The following is a 20942-nucleotide window of genomic DNA, read 5'->3' on the forward strand; positions in this document are numbered from 1 at the left end:
GGTTTGAACACCAGATATCTGGGCACCTTCCCTGCAGGAAGAGAGCTTGCCTGCAGAGAATACTCTGACCACTGAAACTAAGGAGAGAGCTAGTCTCCCTGGTCTGCTGATAGAGGCTAACAGAGTCACCTGAGGAACAAGCTCTAACCAGAGACAACTATAACAACTAGCTTCAGAGATTACCAGATGGCGAAAGGCAAACGTAAGAATCCTACTAACAAAAATCAAGACCACTCACCATCATCAGAACGCAGCACTCCCACCCCACCTAGTCCTGGGTACCCCAACACACCCGAAAAGCAAGACTCGGATTTAAAAGCATATCTCATGATGATGGTAGAGGACATCATGAAGAACTTTAATAACTCACTTAAAGAAATACAGGAGAACACAGCTAAACAGGTAGAAGACCTTAAAGAGGAAACACAAAAATTCCTTAAAGAATTGCAGGAAAACATGATCAAACAGGTGATGGAATTGAATAAAACCATCCAAGACATAAAAAGGGAAGTAGACACAATAAAGAAAACCCAAAGTGAGGCAACGCTGGAGATAGAAACCCTAGGAAAGAAATCTGGAACCATAGATGCGAGCATCAGCAACAGAATACAAGAGATAGAAGAGAGAATCTCAGGTGCAGAAGATTCCATGGAGAACATCAGCACAACAATCAAAGAAAATACAAAACACAGAAAGATCCTTACTCAAAACATCCAAGAAATCCAGGACACAATGAGAAGACCAAACCTAAGGATAATAGGAGTTGATGAGAATGAAGATTTTCAACTTAAAGGGCCAGCAAATATCTTCAACAAAATTATAGAAGAAAACTTCCCAAACCTAAAGAATGACATGCCCAGGAACATACAAGAAGCCTACAGAACTCCAAATAGACTGGACCAGAAAAGAAATTCATCCTGACACATAATAATCAGAACAACAAATGCACTAAATAAAGAGAAAATATTAAACACAGTAAGGGAGAAAGGTCAAGTAACATATAAAGGCAGGCCTATCAGAATTACACCAGACTTTTCACCAGAGACTATGAAAGCCAGAAGAGCCTGGACAGATGTTATACAGACACTAAGAGAACACAAATGCCAGCCCAGGTTACTATACCCCGCCAAACTCTCAATTACCATAGATGGAGAAACCAAAGTATTCCACGACAAAACCAAATTCACACAATATCTTTCCACGAATCCAGCCCTACAAAGGATAATGACAGAAAAAAACCAATACAAGGACAGAAATCACGCCCTAAAAAAGCAAGAAAGTAATCCCTCAACAAACCTAAAAGAAGACAGCCACAAGAACAGAATGCCAACTCTAACAACAAAAATAAAAGGTAGCAACAATTACTTTTCCTTAATATCTCTTAATATCAATGGACTAAATTCCCCAATAAAAAGACATAGACTAACAGACTGGCTATACAAACAGGACCCAACATTCTGCTGCTTACAGGAAACCCATCTCAGGGAAAAAGACAGACACTACCTCAGAGTGAAAGGCTGAAAAAACAATTTTCCAAGCAAATGGTCTGAAGAAAGAAGCTGGAGTAGCTATTCTAATATCGAATAAAATCGACTTCCAACCCAAAGTTATCAAAAAACACAAGATAGGACACTTCATACTCATCAAAGGTAAAAATCCTCCAAGAGGAACACTCAATTCTGAATATCTATGCTCCAAATGCAAGGGCAGCCACATTCATTAAAGACACTTTAGTAACGCTCAAAGCACACATTGTACCTCACACAATAATTGTGGGAGACTTCAACACACCACTTTCATCAATGGACAGATCATGGAAACAGAAACTAAACAGGGACACAGTGAAACTAACAGAAGTTATGAAACAAATGGCCTTAAAAGATATCTACAGAACCATTTATCCTAAAACAAAAGGATATACCTTCTTCTCAGCACCTCATAGGACCTTCTCCAAAATTGACCATATAATTAGTCACAAAACAGGCATCAACAGATACAAAATTATTGAAATTGTCCCATGCATCCTATCAGACCACCATGGACTAAGGCTGATCTTCAATAACAACATAAATAATGGAAAGCCAACATTCACGTGGAAACTGAACAACACTCTTCTCAATGATACCTTGGTCAAGGAAGGAATAAAGAAAGAAATTAAAGACTTTTTAGAGTTTAATGAAAATGAAGCCACAACGTACCCAAATCTATGGGACACAATGAAAGCATTTCTAAGAGGGAAACTTATAGCCCTGACGCCTCCAAAAAGAAACTAGAGAGAGCACACATTAGCAGTTTGACAACACATCTAAAAGCTCTAGAAAAAAAGGAAGAAAATTCACCCAAGAGGAATAGACGGCAGGAAATAATCAAACTCAAGGGCAAAATCAACCAAGTGGAAACAAGAAGAACTATTCAAAGATTCAACCAAAGGAGGAGCAGGTTCTTTGAGAAAATAAACAAGATAGATTAACCCTTAGCTAGACTCACTAGAGGGCACAGGGACAGCATCCTAATTAACAAAATCAGAAATGAAAAGGGAGACATAACAATAGATCCTGAAGAAATCCAAAACACCATCAGATCCTTCTACAAAAGGCTGTACTCAACAAAACTGGAAAACCTGGACGAAAAGGACAAATTTCTAGACAGATACCAGGTACCAAAGTTAAATCAGGACAAGTTAATGATCTAAACACTCCCATATTCCCTAAAGAAATAGAAGCAGTCATTAATAGTCTCCCAGCCAAAAAAAAGCCCAGGACCAGATGGGTTTAGTGCAGAGTTCTATCAGACCTTCAAAGAAGATCTAATTCCAGTTCTGCACAAACTATTCCACAAAATAGAAGTAGAAGTTACTCTACCCAACTCATTCTATGAAGCCACAATTACTCTGATACCTAAACCACAGAAAGGTCCAACAAAGATAGAGAACTTCAGACCAATTTCCCTTATGAATATCCATGCAAAAATACTCAATAATATTCTTGCTAACCGAATCCAAGAAAACATTATAGCAATCATTGATCCTGACCAAGTAGGTTTTATTCCATGGATGCAGGGATGGTTTAATATATGGAAATCCATCAATGTAATCCATTATATAAACAAACGCAAAGACAAAAAACACATGATCATCTTGTTAGATTCGGAAAAGCATTTGACAAGATCCAACACCCATTCATGATAAAAGTCTTGGAAAGATCAGGAATTCAAGGCCCATACCTAAACATGATAAATGCAATCTACAGCAAACAAGTAGCCAAAATCAAAGTAAATGGTGAGAAGCTTGAAGCAATCCCACTAAAATCAGGGACTAGACAAGGCTGCCCACTTTCTCCCTAACCCTTCAACATAGTACTTGACGTTCTAGCCAGAGCAATTCGACAACAAAAGGAGATCAGGGGATACAAATTGGAAAAAAATGAAGTCAAAATATCACTTTTTGCAGATGATATGATAGCTTATATAAGTGACCCTAAAATTTCTACCAGAGAACTCCTAAACCTGATAAACAGCTTAGGTGAAGTAGCTGGATATTAAATTAACTCAAAGAAGTCAATGGCCTTTCTCTACACAAAGAATAAACAGGCTGAGAAAGAAATTAGGAAAACAACACCCATCTCAATAGTCACAAATAATATAAAATATCTTGGCGTGACTCTAACTAAGGAAGTGAAAGATCTATATGATAAGAACTTCAAGTCTATGAAGAAAAAAATTAAAGAAGATCTCAGAAGATGGAAAGATCTCCCATGCTCATGGATTGGCAGGATCAACATTATAAAAATGGCTATCTTGCCAAAAGCAATCTACAGATTCAATGCAATCCCCATCAAAATTCCAACTCAATTCTTTAACGAATTAGAAAGAGCAATCTGCAAATTCATCTGGAATAACAAAAAACCCAGAATAGCAAAAACTCAACTCAAGGATAAAAGAACCTTTGGTGGAATCACCATGCCTGAACTAAAGCTTTACTACAGAACAATTGTAATAAAAACTGCATTGTACTGGTATAGTGACAGACAAGTAGACCAATGGAATAGAATTGAAGACCCAGAAATGAACCCACACACCTATGGTCACTTGATATTCGACAAGGGAGCTAAAACCATCCAGTGGAAGAAAGACAGCATTTTCAACAAATGGTGCTGGCATAACTGGTTGTTATCAGGTAGAAGAACCCGAATTGATCCATTCCTATCTCCTTGTACTAAGGTCAAATCTAAGTGGATCAAGGAAGTCCACATAAAACCAGAGACACTGAAACTTATAGAGGAGAAAGTGGGGAAAAGCCTCGAAGATATGGGCAGGGGGGAAAAATTCCTGAATAGAACAGCAATGGCTTGTGGTGTAAGATCGGGAATTGACAAAAGGGAACTCATGAAACTGCAAAGCTTCTGCCAGGCAAAAGACACCATCAATAAGACAAAAAGGCCACCAACAGATTGGGAAAGGATCTTTACCTATCCTAAATCAGATAGGGGACTAATATCCAACATATATAAATAACTCAAGAAGGTGGACTTCAGAAAATCAAATAACCCCATTAAAAAATGGGGCTCAGAGCTAAACAAAGAATTCTCACCTGAGGAATACCAAATGGCTGAGAAGCACCCGAAAAAATGTTCAGCATCCTTAATCATCAGAGAAATGCAAATCAAAACAACCCTGAGATTCCATCTCACACCAGTCAGAATGGCTAAAATCAAAAATTCAGGTGACAGCAGAATCTGGTGAGGATGTGGAGAAACAGGAACACTCCTTCATTTTTGGTGGGATTGCAAGCTTGTACAACTACTCTGGAAATCAGTCTGGCGGTTCCTCAGAAAATTGGACATAGTACTACTGGAGGATCCAGGAATACCTCTCCTGGGCATATATCCAGAAGATGTCCCAACCGGTAAGAAGGACACATGCTCCACTATGTTCATAGCAGCCTTATTTATAATAGCCAGAAGCTGGAAAGAACCCAGATGCCCCTCAACAGAGGAATGGATACAGAAAATGTGGTACATTTAGACAATGGAGTACTACTCAGCTATTAAAAAGAATGAATTTATGAAATTCCTAGGCAAATGGTTGGACCTGGAGGGCATCATCCTGAGTGAGGTAACACAATCACAAAAGAACTCACACAATATGTACTCACTGATAAGTGGATATTAGCCCAGAATCTTAGTATACCTGAGATATAAGAGACAATTTGTAAATCACATGAAACTGAAGAAGAACAAAGACCAAAGTGTGGACACTTTGTCTCCTCTTAGAATTGGAAACAATCACCCATAGAAGGAGTTAAAGAGACAAAGTTTGGAGCTGAGACAAAAGGATGGACCATCTAGAGACTGCCATATCCAGGGATCCATCCCATAATTAGCCTCCAAACGATGGCACCATTGCATACACTAGCAAGATTTTGCTGAAAGGACCCAGATATAGCTGTCTCTTGTGAGACTAGGCCAGGGCCTAGCAAACACAGAAGTGGATGCTCACAGTCAGTTATTGGATGGATCACAGGGCCCCCAATGGAGGAGCTAGAGAAAGTACCCAAGGAGCTAAAGAGATCTGCAACCCTGTAGGTGCAACAACATTATGAATTAACCAGTACCCCAGGGCTCTTGACTCTAGCTGGGTATGTATCAAAAGATGGCCTAGTAGACCATCACTAGACAGGCCCATTGGACAGGCAAACTTTATATGCTCCAGTACAGGGGAATGCCAGGGCCAAAAAGTGGGAATAGGTGGGTAGGGGAGTGGGGGGGGGGAGGGTATGGGGGACTTTTGGGATAGCATTGGAAATGTAATTGAGGAAAATACGTAATTAAAAAAAACCCTTCATAAAAAAAATGCCATTAGACAATATGCAATGATAAGATAGTTATTGAATTCTGCCTCTTTCTTCTAGGTACTTCTCAATTAAGTTTTCAATAAACTTCTGCAACTTTGGTCCTGTACAGTGTTGCAAATTTCCTAGAAATTCCCGAATATCTTCTTCATTTTTCTGTTAAGTAGGAACACACAGCCTTCTTTGCCTCTACGTGCCATGGTGTCTTTTAAAAAGTTTACAGGAGAAGGTTCTATGCCCCAGAATAGAGGAATTCCATAACCAGGAAGCAGGAGTGTGTGGGTTGATGAGCAGGGGGAAGGGAAGGGGATAGGGGACTTTTGGAGGGGAAACTAGGAAAGGGGATAACATTTGAAATGTAAATAAGAAAAAATATCTAAATAAAAGAAACACAAAAAAAGTTAAATATATTTTAAAAAGTTCACAGGAGCACCAGACACATATATCAATTGAAAGTACTCTCCATATACCCCTTCTTTTTAAGTCTCTTACATAAAAATGTATGCCTATTTTCAGGATTTTTTTATAGCTTTAAAAAATGATGATCCTTCATCTTTCATCATTTGTAAAATGACTCCAACTACTAGTTTCTAACACTAAACAGAATATGTGCTGCATAGTGCTTAAATCACCCCATTTAAAGTTTCATTTTGTAAAATATTATACTATAAACAGATTATTCTTTCTACTCAGAATGCACATAGAATGAACGTATTACCACAAATGAATCACCAACTCATGAAATTTTGTCATCATGGTTAGAGGTAAAGAAGATACAGTAAGTGTCACAGATGCTGAATACTTTTGTAAAAGTCCATAAACCATATTGTAGCTATGACTTGCAGAATGACAGCTTGCAAAATAAAAATCTTTAAAAATCTTTTTTATACTTAAATATTTATTCTAATAAATAGCCTATTTCAAAATCAAATACATGGCTTCACATGACATTAAGTTTATTTTTCTGGAAAACAGCTACCCTTAGAGAAAATAGAAAATCTACACTCAAACATAATTGTTAAGTACATTACATCCCATAATACAATATGATATTTTCTCCAAATAGTTCAACTCATAGCTTTTTGCTTGTAATATTCTTGCCTGTACGTAGTGAAATCTATTTATCCTCCTAAAATCTCGAAAGTATGTCTGATTCCCTAGAATTAAAGAGTTGTAAATGTAATGTGAATCAATTATTTTGCCTGGCTCATGAGAAGACAAGTAGTTTACCTTCAAGCTAGAAGCCTAGGCTCCCATGAGTGAAGCTTAACTACTTGTCAAGGAAGCAATAGATGCAACAACCACTCTTGTACCTATGCAAGATGATACCTAGAATATGTGAGGTAAAACATTTTCAGAGTTGTAGTCCCTGTTAATGACCCAAGGCAAAGACATTCTCATGGCTGACTACAGACAGCATTTTAGAGAGAAAATCCACTCAGCTGAGAATAAATAAAAGTTTTACACAAATTTACTTGTCACTGTTTATATATTTATTTCTGATATTATAATAAAATTGCATCATTTCCCCTTAAATTCCTCCTAAACTTTCCATATGCCTTCCTTGCTCTCTCTTTAAAGGAATGGTGACTTTTATAATTAATTTTTGTTATGCATATATATGCATATACACACATATATTTTGGAATATATATACACATATATACATAGATACATGTACACACATATACATATATTTATATATACATATATAAATATATGTATATGTGTGTGTGTCTGTGTTTGTTTACTATTACTGGTCTATGTAATGTTACTTGTATGTATGTTTTCAAGGCTCACCATATGGTATTGGATAACCAATTGATGTGGCCTTTACTGAGGAAGATTATTTTCTTGCTCTCAGCCTTTCTTACTTGCTAGTAGTTCTTTGTCTAGAGTTGAAACTTGGAGTGGGTAGGAATACTATACGACTAGAGGACATGGGATTTGCTTCGTGTGTGAGATTTTGTTTCATAGAGATGTGAGAAGCTATAGCCATAAACTTGTAGCAACATAACTGCCTAAATATGTCATCACTTTAATTCACTAAACCTTGGAGATTTCTAACCCTTGATAACTGAAGCAGAGTAGAAGCAGAAGACAAAGCAAAACAAAACAACCAATAAAACCTTGAACCTAATTACTCAATGTGGATGTCTGATCACAGAGTTCAGGTTTGAAAGTAGAGATATTTCTATAAAGCCACACCCATTGGGATTTGTAAGTTATGAAATATATCTCTGTAAATTAGGAAGAATTCTGTTTAGAAAACAAATAATTGTTGATGAAACATACACAGGTGCCTTAAATTCAATAACATATAAAATCTAATCAGATATAATATACTAAATTAAATTATTTAAAGCTTTCTACACCATTGAATACAGTAGCAAGATTTTGCTGAAAGGACCCTGATATAGCTGTCTCTTGTGAGACTAGGCCGGGGCCTAGCAAACACAGAAGTGGATGCTCACAGTCAGCTATTGGATGGATCACAGGGCCCCCAATGGAGGAGCTAGAGAAAGTACCCAAGGAGCTAAAGGGGTCTGCAACCCTATAGGTGGAACAATAATATGAACTAACCAGTACCCCCCAGAGCTCATTTCTCTAGCTGCATATGAATCAGAAGATGGCCTGGTCGGCCATTAGTGGAAAGAGAGGCCCATTGGTCATGCAAACTTTATATGCCCCAGTACAGGGGAACGCCAGGGCCAAAAAGTGGGAGTAGGTGGGTAGGGGATTGGGTGAGGAGGATATGGGGGACTTTTGGAAGAGCATTGGAAATGTAAATGAAGAAAATACCTATAAATAAAAAAAAAAGAACTTATTTGGACTCTTCTGATTTTAATGACACTCATTGGTTGTGGATGTCATTTTTTCATTTCACTTGCAGGTGGAAGATGCCCATGATTTACATTATCCTGTGTATTTCAGTTAAGAACAGAATAAGTGTAGCTACTACTTTATAGATTTCTTGATCTTGTATATCCTTTTTACTTTTATCCAGAAGTCATGCCATCTCTCTCCTTTAAGTCCAGACTCCTCATATACTGAAGCTACATGCCCTCCACAAAATGTTCCTCATCTTTATTGCTTTCCTCTCCTTAGTTCTAAATATTTTTAAAACAGAAAAGTGAATCTGGTTCTATTTGACTTCCATTTTTCTCTACTCCAGTCCCACCCATTTGTTCTACCTTGAAATTATACTAGCATTAGGGATATACACAGGCTAGAGTACTCACACACTCCATTAGTGTGCAACTTGAATGCTGGAGCGGAGCTTTTAGTTCTTTATCCCAGACAAAGCTCAGAGACAAAACTACTAGAAAACATAGCATTTCTTGTATGAATGAGTCAATATTAGATGAAATGGAAAATGCATGGGAGAGCACATTAAAAAGTTTGAACTACAGGAAGTTCTTGGCAAATACTACTATTGTGATTCCTTCCTAACAGGCTATAAGAAAAAAAGATGAACAAAAGTGAAGATAAGGTCAAAAAATTTAAAATAAAAGTGAGAAAATGGGGAAAGATTATTTTAATTATGAAAGAAACTTTCCTTTACTTACTTATTAAATACAGAAATAATTTCATACTGTTCATTTTCAAACAGTAGAAATTATTGATTATTTATAATTTGGTCATGATAGCTTTAGAAGTGACTTAAGACATACCAATAGCATGGAAACAAATTAAACTTATTGAATAAAATTGATGACTTTCATTTAAATTAAGCAATATTTCTCATAATCATAAAATTGAATTTATCCTCAAAATAAAAGCAATCAGCAGCTGTGAAGTATTATGTAAACACCAGACATTATACAAAATATTTTGGATACATTACATATTTTAATTGTCAGTGAAACCCAAGGTGCTTATTATCTCCATTTTACAGGTGAAAATTTAAATTTATTCATGTTAACATGAGTCACAGTCATGTTTTAGGTTTACTATCCTACATTTTTATTACCAAAAAAAAAAAATGTAGAAAAACTTTCTAGAAATCCTGAATGAGTCTTAGTTTCTTTTCCTTTCACTATCTGACTAAAGCAATTTAAGGAAGAAAGGATTTATTCCATCTAAAAGTCCCAGGTTACAGTGTATTAGAGTGAGGAAGTAAAGGCAGCAAGCAATTCTACTTGTCTTCTCTACACAGTCCAGACTCTGCTGCTATGTTATGGTGCCACCCACAATAGGCAGATATTTCTACCCTACAGGTATTTTATAAGCCATTTCCCAGGTGAGTCCAGGTTTTGTCAGTTGGACAGCACTAGCTATCACAACATTTTAAGAAGACAAATACTACTTCTCAAACTTGTATAATGGCTTTCATTATTTTTTAATGTATTTATTAAATTATTTATTTATTAACATTCCAAATTTTGGCCTCCTGCCTCCCCCCCCCCTTCCAGAGTTCTTCATTCCATTCCTCAGCTTCCCCGATTTTGCCTCTGAGAGTGTATATACCCCACCCCCCATCTCCCCTCAAGCACAACCCCCTCCCAGCACCCTCCTTCCCTGGGGCATCAAGTTTCTACAGGATTAGGCTCATCTTCCCCCACTGAGGCCAAACAAGGCAGTCCTCTGGTAGATATGTGTGGTGGGGTAACCAGCCCATGTATGTTCTTTGGTTGGTTGGCCAAGTCTCTGGGAGTTGGGGGGGGGGGGGAGAAGGGACAGGGGTCAGGGTGTTCCAGGTTACTTAATTCTGTTGTTCTTCCTCTGGGGTTGCCATCCCCTTCAGCTCCTTCAATCCTTCCCCTAACTCTTTCATAGGGTTTCCAGACATCAGTTCAATGACTGGCTATAAGTACCTGCATCTGTCTCAGTCAGCTGCTGGTAAAGCCTCTCAGAGAACAGCCATGCTAGGTTCTTCTTTGCAAACACAACATGGCATCAGTATAGGGACAAGGTTTGGTGCCAGTGCACAGGATGGATCCCATGTTGGGCAGGTCACTAGATATCCTTTCCTTCAGTCTCTACTGCATTTTTGTCCCTGCATTTCCTTTAGACAGGAATAATTCTCAGTCAAAAAAATTTGGAGATGGATGGATGGTTAGCCCCATCTCTCTACTAGGTGTCCTGAGCAAGGTACCCCCAACCCAAAAGGACATGAACGGTATGTACTCACTGATAAGTGGATATTAACCAAAAAATACAGGATACTCAGGAAACAAATCACACATCAGATGAAGTTTAACAAGAAGGAAGGCCCAAGTAAAAATGCTTCAATCTCTCTTAGAAGGAAGAACAAAATTATCATGGGAGGCAGACGCAGAGAGGGACTTGGGTGGGAAAGGAGTAGGGGAGTGGGACAGGAAAAGAGGAGCAAGATCAGGTATGGGTGGAGACAGGAGAGAAGCCTAGAGGATTAGGAGCATGAATGGAAATGGGTGGTAGTGGGGGCAGGGTGTGTGTGGGTGATTGCTAGAAAGTCCCAGAGATCTGGGATGTCAGAGGCTCCCAGGACTCAGTGGGGATGACCTTAGCTGAAATACACTACAATGGGGAGATGGAACCTGAAGAGAGTTTTATTATTAAAGCAACATCAAACCAGTTTTCCTGTGGGTTGAATTTAGTTATAATTCCCATGAGGGTGTTATACTTTAAAACTCATTATTGAGAAATAATGTTCCTTCATGGTTACTGCTTCCCACTAAATAGAGGCCTCTTTGAATTGTACATATAATCTTAACAAGTTTAATCCACATATGAAATTAGTGTACAGATCTTCAGGAGTATTATTATATATCATAGGACAGCCTAGGTTTAAGAATTAATGTCCTCCTATAAGATGGAAAAGGCATATAAAAGGTCAAGTTAAGATAATCAGAAACTGGAATTATTTTTTTTCTCTCACAAACCAAATAAAACCTATCATCTTCAAGAGATGAATATTATTAATGTTTTAAAAAGTCAAATTAGTGACTGAGATTTGGAAAAACAAAAACAAAAACAAAACGGACAGAAGGTAAAACGCTGGAAAGAAAGTGCATTTAACAGTTTTCTCTACAGTAAAAGAGTCCTTTCTGAAGGAAGTCCAAGGAAGTTAACAAAATTTACTGAAAGTTTAGTAAGTAGTTAGCTTACAAGTTTTCAGGAAATTTAAATAAACAGGAGGCCCATCCCCAAGGCTTAAATAGCAACAGTTGCTCAAAAGAGATTCTTTCACCAGCTGAGCTGTTTGCAAATCAGGCAGGTGAGGGATGCATCTTTCTTGAGTGGTGGAGCATGCTGGGCTGGGCTTTTGGTTGCTGCATCTGCCTTTGATTTATCTATGCTTCTCTATGTAACCCCTGGCCCTTACATGAGTAAGTAACCCTTATAAATGCACTGGTTAACTAAGTTGGACCCGAGTGGAATCCACTCCTTGTCTGTGGTTGGTGCCCTATCTAACATGAATGGACTTTATTAACATCACAGGAAATGCTATCCAACACAAGGAAACAGAATTCTGAATATATAGAGAGAAAACTTTCTTTTTTGTTTTGTTTTTGTTTTTCGAGACAGGGTTTAGACCTTGCTGTACTGGAACTCACTTTGTAGACCAGGCTGGTCTGGAATTCAGATCTGCTTGCCTCTGCCTCCTTAGTGGTAGGATTTAGGTTTGTGCGGCTGCCACCACCACTAGGCAAGGAGAGGAATTTTGATCACAGTGATTGGAGAAAGACTTTCTTATGAGGAATCCTGTAGGGGATTTTACCTCGTGAAGGACTAGGTATGGAAAGGGAAGACAAATCAGACAGCATAGTTCTGAAAGGAAATGGTGTTGGGAGTAAAGTAGAACAAAGAAAGAGTTGATTGTGGAGGGAAAATGAAGAAAGGTTGCCTGGAGGAAAAGACGCTTGCATATATGAATCAAAGTAGTCTGTGCATAATTCTGAAACATTTTTGCATATGAATGTTGAGAACAAGAAGCTGTAGGGAGAATAGTGGATAAAAAGATTTTTGTACCAAATTCTCTTCTAACAAGACCAATTTGTAGTTGAGCTGTTTATATCCCTTTGACTATAAAGAGCAGTAATTATATACAACACTGAAACACTAAATTATTCAATTGCTTCAAATTTGTTAACCTCACATTCTTTTTTCCCATGCGTCTGTTTTAGGCCCATCCTCTGCATCAAGACATTTTTAGATTTGTTTGAAATCTGGCATTATTTTATTCAAAGTGAGTTTATTCAAAACAACTTTCACTTTATTCTCAGAAATTTCCTTGGCATTTTTGCCTATTCTTTATAAACGACCTTATTGGTATCTTGTTAAAGAGAACTCCAAATTTAGGTAAGCTCATCACTTAGTCAAAGACACATTTTCACTGGACCATTTAATGATTCATGCTATAAATAGTATTTCAAGATTTTTGACTCAGGCTCTTCTATTAAGAACATCACTAACTATATTGAATCTTTCAGGAATTACTTTATTTCAAGAAGAAGATATTGTCTACTTTCTTCTTGTCTTGGTGAGTGACCTACTTTACTGTCCAAAGCTTTTCACTGGCACATTCCTCTTATCGCCTGGATTTCTTATATGGTGTTTACTTTCTATCATGATATTTTTATATCAGTATAAAAATATAGGAACAAACACTGATGTTGTTTTAATGAATACAATCTACTTCATGAAGTTGATATACAGGTATTTCACTACTAGACATGCCTGGAAAAAATTAGAATTCACTATATCAAAGAGAGATAAATGTCTCATTGATTTTGCTTCTTTACATAACTTTCATTACCAGATGGTACAATTATTTCAACAGGATACTTTTCAAAGATTTTAAACTGAGTTGTAGGATCAAGCACTAGAAATGCCAAAAAAAAAAAAAAAAAAAAAAAAAAAAAAACCAATTATAAATTGATTTGGAGGAAAATAGCAGGAATTTATTCACTCCAAGTGAATGTCCTCCAGCTTTAAAGTGTAAAGACACACATAATGAAAGCCAGAAAGGTCAGTCATTTTTCTGAGAAATGGTGGAATCACCCTTCAGTATCCATGGGAAATGAGTTCCAGGATGTCATCCAAACCGCCCAATACTGCCAATACATTTTACTCATGGCTACTCAAGTTCCCCTTAAGATGTCGTGATAATCATATGTAGCCTACATAAATCCTCATGATCGTTAAATCATTTTCAAACATTCAGGCTTCCTAATACCAGGTAATACTAAGTAAACATTGTTTAAAGGGAAAACGTAAAAATATTGGTACATACTTAATGCAGACTAAATTCTTTTTCCAAATAATTTAAATTTTCATTTTTAGGACATATGGATTCAGAACAGAGAATTGAATAGGGAATTGTCTATACTAAAAGCCAAACAGCAGTCTGAAAAGGTCACCCAAGATCATGGATAGGAGAGGTTCTTGTTAATATAGTTTTATTTTTCTTTGTGTTTGTATGTCTTATGTATATTGGACTTCCTGGGTTTCCCTCAAAGAAGCCAGAAGGAAGCTTTAGATTTCACAGAGTTAGAGGCACAGGCAGTTAGAAACGTCCTAATGTGGGAGACAGCAAATAAAATCCAATCCTATAGAACAGCAATTAATTCTTGCAATCTCCGAGCCATTTCTCTAGTACAAACATGAACAATTCACGAAAACTCTGAGAGCTATATGAAAAGAGAAACTATAACATTGGATTAGATATAAAATAGAGAATATCTGGATTATTTATGCTAAATATCTTGGAATAAAAGTTTTACAATTTTAAATAGCCCTGTTCACATATAGAGAGCTATAATTAACTTTAAATTCCATTGCTTAATGTATTATTGCCTGTCTTGGGGTTGAAGATGTGAAGAAAACATCATAATTAAAAGCAAATAGAAGAGGAAAGGGTTTATTTGGCTTACACTTCCAGACCATAGTCATCCCTGGAGGAAGATAGGCCAGAAACTCAAGCAGGGCTGGAACCTGAAGACACAAATTGATATAGAGTTCCTGGAGGGGTGCTGCTTAGTATCCTGCTTCACAGCCTACTTATAGAAATGAGAACCAGCAGGCCAGGGATGGCACCACCCACAATGGACTGGGCTCTCCCCACTGAACACTGAGAAAATGCCGATTTCATGGAGGCATTTCCTCAACTTAGGCTCCTTCCTCTTTGATAAATTGCATCAGATTGACACAGAAAACCAGCCAGTAAATCAATACATTTTCCTGAATGTACTATGCCCATTATATACTTCAGTTGTTTTAATTAATTCATCTATACACATAACAAATGGAATAAACATCAAGAATTCACGGTATTTGTACTTTATTGATTGGCCTTTAGTGTATTAGTGTGTATCTCTCTCTCTCTCTCTGTGTGTGTGTGTGTGTGTGTGTGTGTGTCTCGGGGGGTGGGGGGGCAGTGCTGTATCAGGTCCACACCGGCCATGGCATTCACATGGTAGTTAGAGGAAGACTTTTAAAAGTTAGTTCTCTGGTGATCAAGCTCAACCCACCAGGTATTCAGAGCAAGTACTTTTATAGCTAAGGCATCTAATTGGTTCTAGCTTGTATATTTGTAAAGCATCAATATAAGGTTGTAATAAATCTACCTGTGCTGTGCAATATGCAAGCATGAAATTTGATATCATGAAAACATTTTGGATACTTATTATTAATTAAATTATAGAGTAGTTAAATTGTACTTCTGTTGTAAAATATTGAGTGTCGATATAATTTAAAATATGAAATAACTAAATACAACTTATTTAAGGGGGGATGGAGGAGCTAGTGTTTTAAGCACAATACTTAAAGGAAAGAGAGCAATGAGAGGTAGCGAGAAGTCATGATATGTTCTCAATGACAGTGGTGATTTACTGCCATGTAATAACATGTAAAAAAACAAACAAACAAGAAACCGTTTGTTTAATAAAACATGATGATGAGGACATAATTAGTAGATTCATTTATGCTAATATATGATTAACATTATAGAAAATCTCTCTCAGCCAAAATCTTTCTTTTTTTAACTACATAAAATCAGAAATCAATATTAGAACACATTTTCTTCATTGATTTTTAATTGTCTTTGACTTGTAACTTTAATCAGCTATGATTCTTGTATAACATTCCATCTTAAAAAAAAAAGACAAAAAAAAAAAAAAAAAAGAAAAGAAAAGAAAACCAACCAAACAAATAAAAAAAGAAAAAAAATCTAGCTTTGTTTTTATAGGTGTCACATTTTGGGTATGGTCATTATTTTAACTAGGCAGAGACAGATCATGAACTTATTCCTTAATTCTCATAGATATTTGTTTCTTTCCCAGTAGTTTTTCTATCTGTCCATCTAGAAAAACTTCAAGGTTCTTTGGAGTTGTCTCAAAATGTGTGGGAAAGAAAGTAAGTCATTTGATTCTCTGAAAAAATAATTAAATATGGATCTCTTTTTGATCTGGGGAGCATTAGAACTACCAGAACTGAGAAGCACAAACTGAATGAGAACATGATGTAGGCAAGAAACAGATTGATCTTTGGGGAGTTTCAGGCAACTATGGTCCCAGTTCCTATAAGTCTGATGTTGTAGAAAGAAGATGGCAATAAACCTTCCTCTACCCATGCATGGTACCAAATGAGAGGAAGCAGTTAATGATCTTTCTGGGCTCTGACTCTGATACAGCCATTTATTGTAATTCACAGTAAATGTTGCAAGCCGTGATTCAACTTGAATTTTAAAGGTTACACACTTGCAAAGGATTGAAAGTCATTAGCCTCATATTCAATATTCTAAACTTAACTACAGCTAACTAAATGATCTCTGAGTTAGAGAAAAATGAGGAAGGAGGAAATACGGCCAATTTGTTCATTTGGCAAAATATTCAGAATTGAGATTCTGAAATGTGCCGCTTCTAAATATCGCAAGTTGCTTTGGGTTATCTGAGGTATATACTCATTATTCTATAGTAAATTAAATATCAAAGAAAGCATTTTATTGAACTATGGATAATTGAGAAAGTAATGCAATGAGATAAAGATAGGAAAACAAAAATAATGAAAACAATGTTTAAAAGGCCTGATGTAAACGATTGTCATTATAACCCAAATATCCGAGTTGATGGTTTTCTAAAACAGATTTCCATTTATGATAATGCAGGCTCCTGTGGACACTGATTTTCCCACTTATATACACAGACATATGTGTGTATATATATAAATATATAAGTGAATATATATACATATGTATATATGAGAATATATATGAAATCTGGCAAGTATATATCATGCATGATAAAATAGATTAGTAATAGTAATAAAATGTAAAATTCACAGCTACACACTATAATGAAAGTCATTGTGTTTTGTTATATGCTACTATCTTCTTAGACTGGATTTGCCCTGCTCTAGTAATGACATGAAATGATACGATGCCTATACGACATGGTGAATGCAAGCAAATGATGTAGGTGTTGGAGTGAAGTAAATCAACTATTGACTTAATTTTGTAAACGTTCTTATATTTCCGTTTACACTGGAAGGACGTTTTGTCTGCATGTATGTTGTGCAACATACTTGGAGTTTCCAGAACTGGAGTTACAAATGATTAGCAACAATCATGTGGATGTTGGGGATTGAGTCCTTGTTCTTTTAACCAGTGGTCTTATATGCTGAGCCACCTCTCTGGTCTGATTTTAGAGGGAGGCTTAGGGAGCCATGATGGTGTTGGTTAACCCAAAATAACAAAAACAATAGAAAGTAAAAAGGATAGTTTTTTTGGACTGGATGTGGCCCACTCTAGTACCTTGAATTTTTTTCAATGTTTTCTAAAATTTATTTGTTTATTTATTTACATCAAACGCTGCTCCCACAACCCCTCTCTCCCACCCAGAGACCTTCCTCCCATCCCCCCTCCCTTCTCCTCTGAGAGGGTGGGGCATCCCCTGGGTATCTCCCCCCTCTCCCCCATAACCATGGTGCATCTGCCAGGTAGACACATCCTCTCCCACTGAGGCCAGATGAGGCAGTCCTATTGGGAAAGGATACCACAGTTAGCCTACATTCAAGCCATGTGTATTCTTTGACTGGTGGCTCAGTCTCTTAGAGCTCTCAGAGCCAAATATAGGACAGAGGTCAGGGAGTCTTCTGAAAGAGTAATTACTCAATCTTAACCTTGGTGTTTTTGTGTGTTTTTTTTTTTTTTTTTTTTTTTTTTTTTTTTTTTTAGTTCTGATATTCATCCTCTATCAAGTAGTTCAAATGGTAACCATATTTATATAGTAATTGCTTATTCATGAGGACATAGTATCTATCAAGTGCATATGTACATAGATTGGTGAAAAACTAGAAGAATCCTAGCTTAATGTTATATATCATGTCATAGATCGTACATGTTATTTAAAGTAAATTATGAAATCTTATGTGACAACATGAAGAAGACCTGAACATTCTCAGGGCAAACAAAGATCTCAGCATTAAGAAGGATTCTGACACAATGGACTACTTCCATCCAATGAGCTATTCACAAATGATAATTGCTGGAAAGTAAAAATTCAGTTTTCTTCAATTAAGCAACATTAAGTATATGTAAATCACACTCCAAGGCAGGCTTCTTGTTCGGGTGTAAATGTCCAGCATAAATTGGGATTAGTGTTTTGAGTATTCTTTTTCATTTATTTTAAGATTAAAAAAAAAAAAAACCACAAAATTGTGTAGTAGGCTGGGAGAAGGGGGTGTTGAGAGTAGTTGGTAGGTAAAAATGCATATGATAAAACCATACTGTATGCAGTTGTCAGTGAATAAAGTAAAATTAATGACAATATCAAACTATGAAATGACTTCAATTGTGAGTATTCCTGGTCTAACTAGAAACTAAAATATGCCAAATTCAAAGATTAATACGTACATAATTTAAGATAAATATTTAAGGAATGTTTCACTATAGTTATTTACTTATTATTAGTGAATGTATATTTTGAACCTGAATAAGAAGCCTTCATGGATAGTTTAAGTTTCTCAAATTGTTTCATAATATAGTCCCTAACTTAAGATCACATTATATTAATGGAATCAATCTAGTGACTTTTAAGTACAAATACATTAGTTATATTTTTATTATTGTTTTGCCTTAAATAGTATCTCTGCCTCTAAATCAATCTGTTAATATGTCACTTCTGAATTTGAAAAAAAGTGTGAAATTATGCCAAATAAAACTAACAATAAAGATCTGTGTCCTGATACCACACACAGATTTTCAATGTAAAAGAATTTTAAGTGGACATTAAAAACCTGAAATTTAGTATGCTAATTAAAGGCATTATTATGGTGCATAATTAACAATATTATTTTAGAACATAATATTTATGGTGATAGTAATTGACCCCAGGGATTAATGCATGCTGCGCAAGTGCTCTCACACTAAGCTTCTTACCTCATGAGAATATTTCACAATGTTCATTCAATATTGTCTTAATTACTTTCAAGTTGCTATGATAAGGTACTATGATCAAAGACATTATAGAAAGAAGAGTTATTAGTAGGGAGAATGGAAGGAGACAGGCAGCCACGGAACCTGAACAGTAGCTGAGAGCTTAGATCTGATCCACAAGCACAAGTCAAAGAGTAAGATTCAGTGAGTGGCCTGGCTTCTTAGAAATTCAAAGCCCAGGCTCAGTGAACTCCTCTTCCAAGAAGGCCATGCATATTGATCTTATACAAGCATTTGACTGACTGCAGAGCAAACCCTGAAATAGATGTGCCTACAAAGATCCTTCTTATTCACACTACCACAAATGTATTATATTTCAGTGATGTAGATTTTCTTTTGAAGAAATAAAGATAACTGCACATTCTTTTTAAAAATTGCCCTAAAGTATTATACAGGGTAATGTTTTCATCTATCACATGACTTTGGGATTTAATGTAGTCTTAGTCATATTATTGTCTATTAGTACTCTATACATAGAATTTTAACTTTCATTATCTGAACTGAAAATACAATCTCATTGAAATTTAAGGCATTTCCTGTCTTTATAGTCAGGCAAATCATGATGCCTCCTAAGTCATTTTAGGACAATTCATTGTTATATCCAATTTTACACACACAGGTTGACAATAGTTATATTTCTCTGAATTAATAAGTAATCACTCACAAGAAATTATTAATTTCCAACATATTTTCTCAGCATTGGACTACATATTTACACAATTAGTAATTTGTATACAATATATAAGAGCATATTTATATTCATAAATAAATGAATTATGCAAATGCAAACATTATGGTTATAAAAAATTTCCAAACTGAAGAAATATTTCAGTCAGAGAGCTCTTCCTAACCTATGTTTGGCCCTGTTTTCTATCTTTACCACTGAAAATTAGAAAACATAAAAATAAATATCTATAGTAAATAGGCAGAATAATTAAAGCTAATAAAGATGAATAAACTTAAAAATCAAAAGTACCTTACAGATTTGTGATTTAAAGAAACTAGCCCCCTATGGACATTAACCATAGTAGTCAACTATGGTTACTTCTACACTCTTTGCTGACCAGGAAAGTTCAGTAATAAAGTGAAAAAAAAGTTGTTCTATTAAGGATCAAATTTAATCTTAAGAGCAGATTTACTATATAGTCATACAAAGCAAACCTGGTTGGAATTTCTCCTTCTTTCCAAGAAGCCCTGAAAAGTATTTCCTGTACCACAGTTGAAAAAAAAATGGGTTCTCAATTAAAACAGTATGCTTCTATTGGCCCCATTCCTCTGCTATAATGAAAAGATCATATTATTTTATATTATGCAGATTGTATTTATGATAATGTATATATGACTACAAGATCTAAAACACTGGGTTGCTTTCATGATTTCCTACCATATGAGGACATCCAGTTTACAAAGACTCTAATGGCCAAGACACCTGCAGCTGCTTAGAGTAAGCCCACTTAAATTACACCTGCGAAGCAGCTTCTGTGTTCTCAAACCTGCCAAAAATAAACTTACAAAATGTGCAGGTGCAGGGATGGAGACCAATACATCCTATTATGCTCTGATTCTAGCTCTCCAATAGAAGGAGTCTGCATTAATAGAATCTGAACAATTTTGCAGCTCTAATGGGTAACCCATCCACACAGAAGTAACATTTGTGATTCATGAGATACTAAA

General features: G+C 36.1%; 1 protein-coding gene across 9 annotated transcripts in view; it reads right to left on the reverse strand.

Annotated features, from left to right (window-relative positions):
- Csmd3 (CUB and Sushi multiple domains 3) overlaps positions 1-20942 on the reverse strand; it is a 1211921-nt gene that overhangs the window by 1106316 nt on the left and 84663 nt on the right. The window lies entirely within an intron of this gene.

The sequence above is a fragment of the Mus musculus genome, chromosome 15 (assembly GCF_000001635.26).
Source record: "Mus musculus strain C57BL/6J chromosome 15, GRCm38.p6 C57BL/6J".
Taxonomy (NCBI): Eukaryota; Metazoa; Chordata; class Mammalia; order Rodentia; family Muridae; genus Mus; species Mus musculus.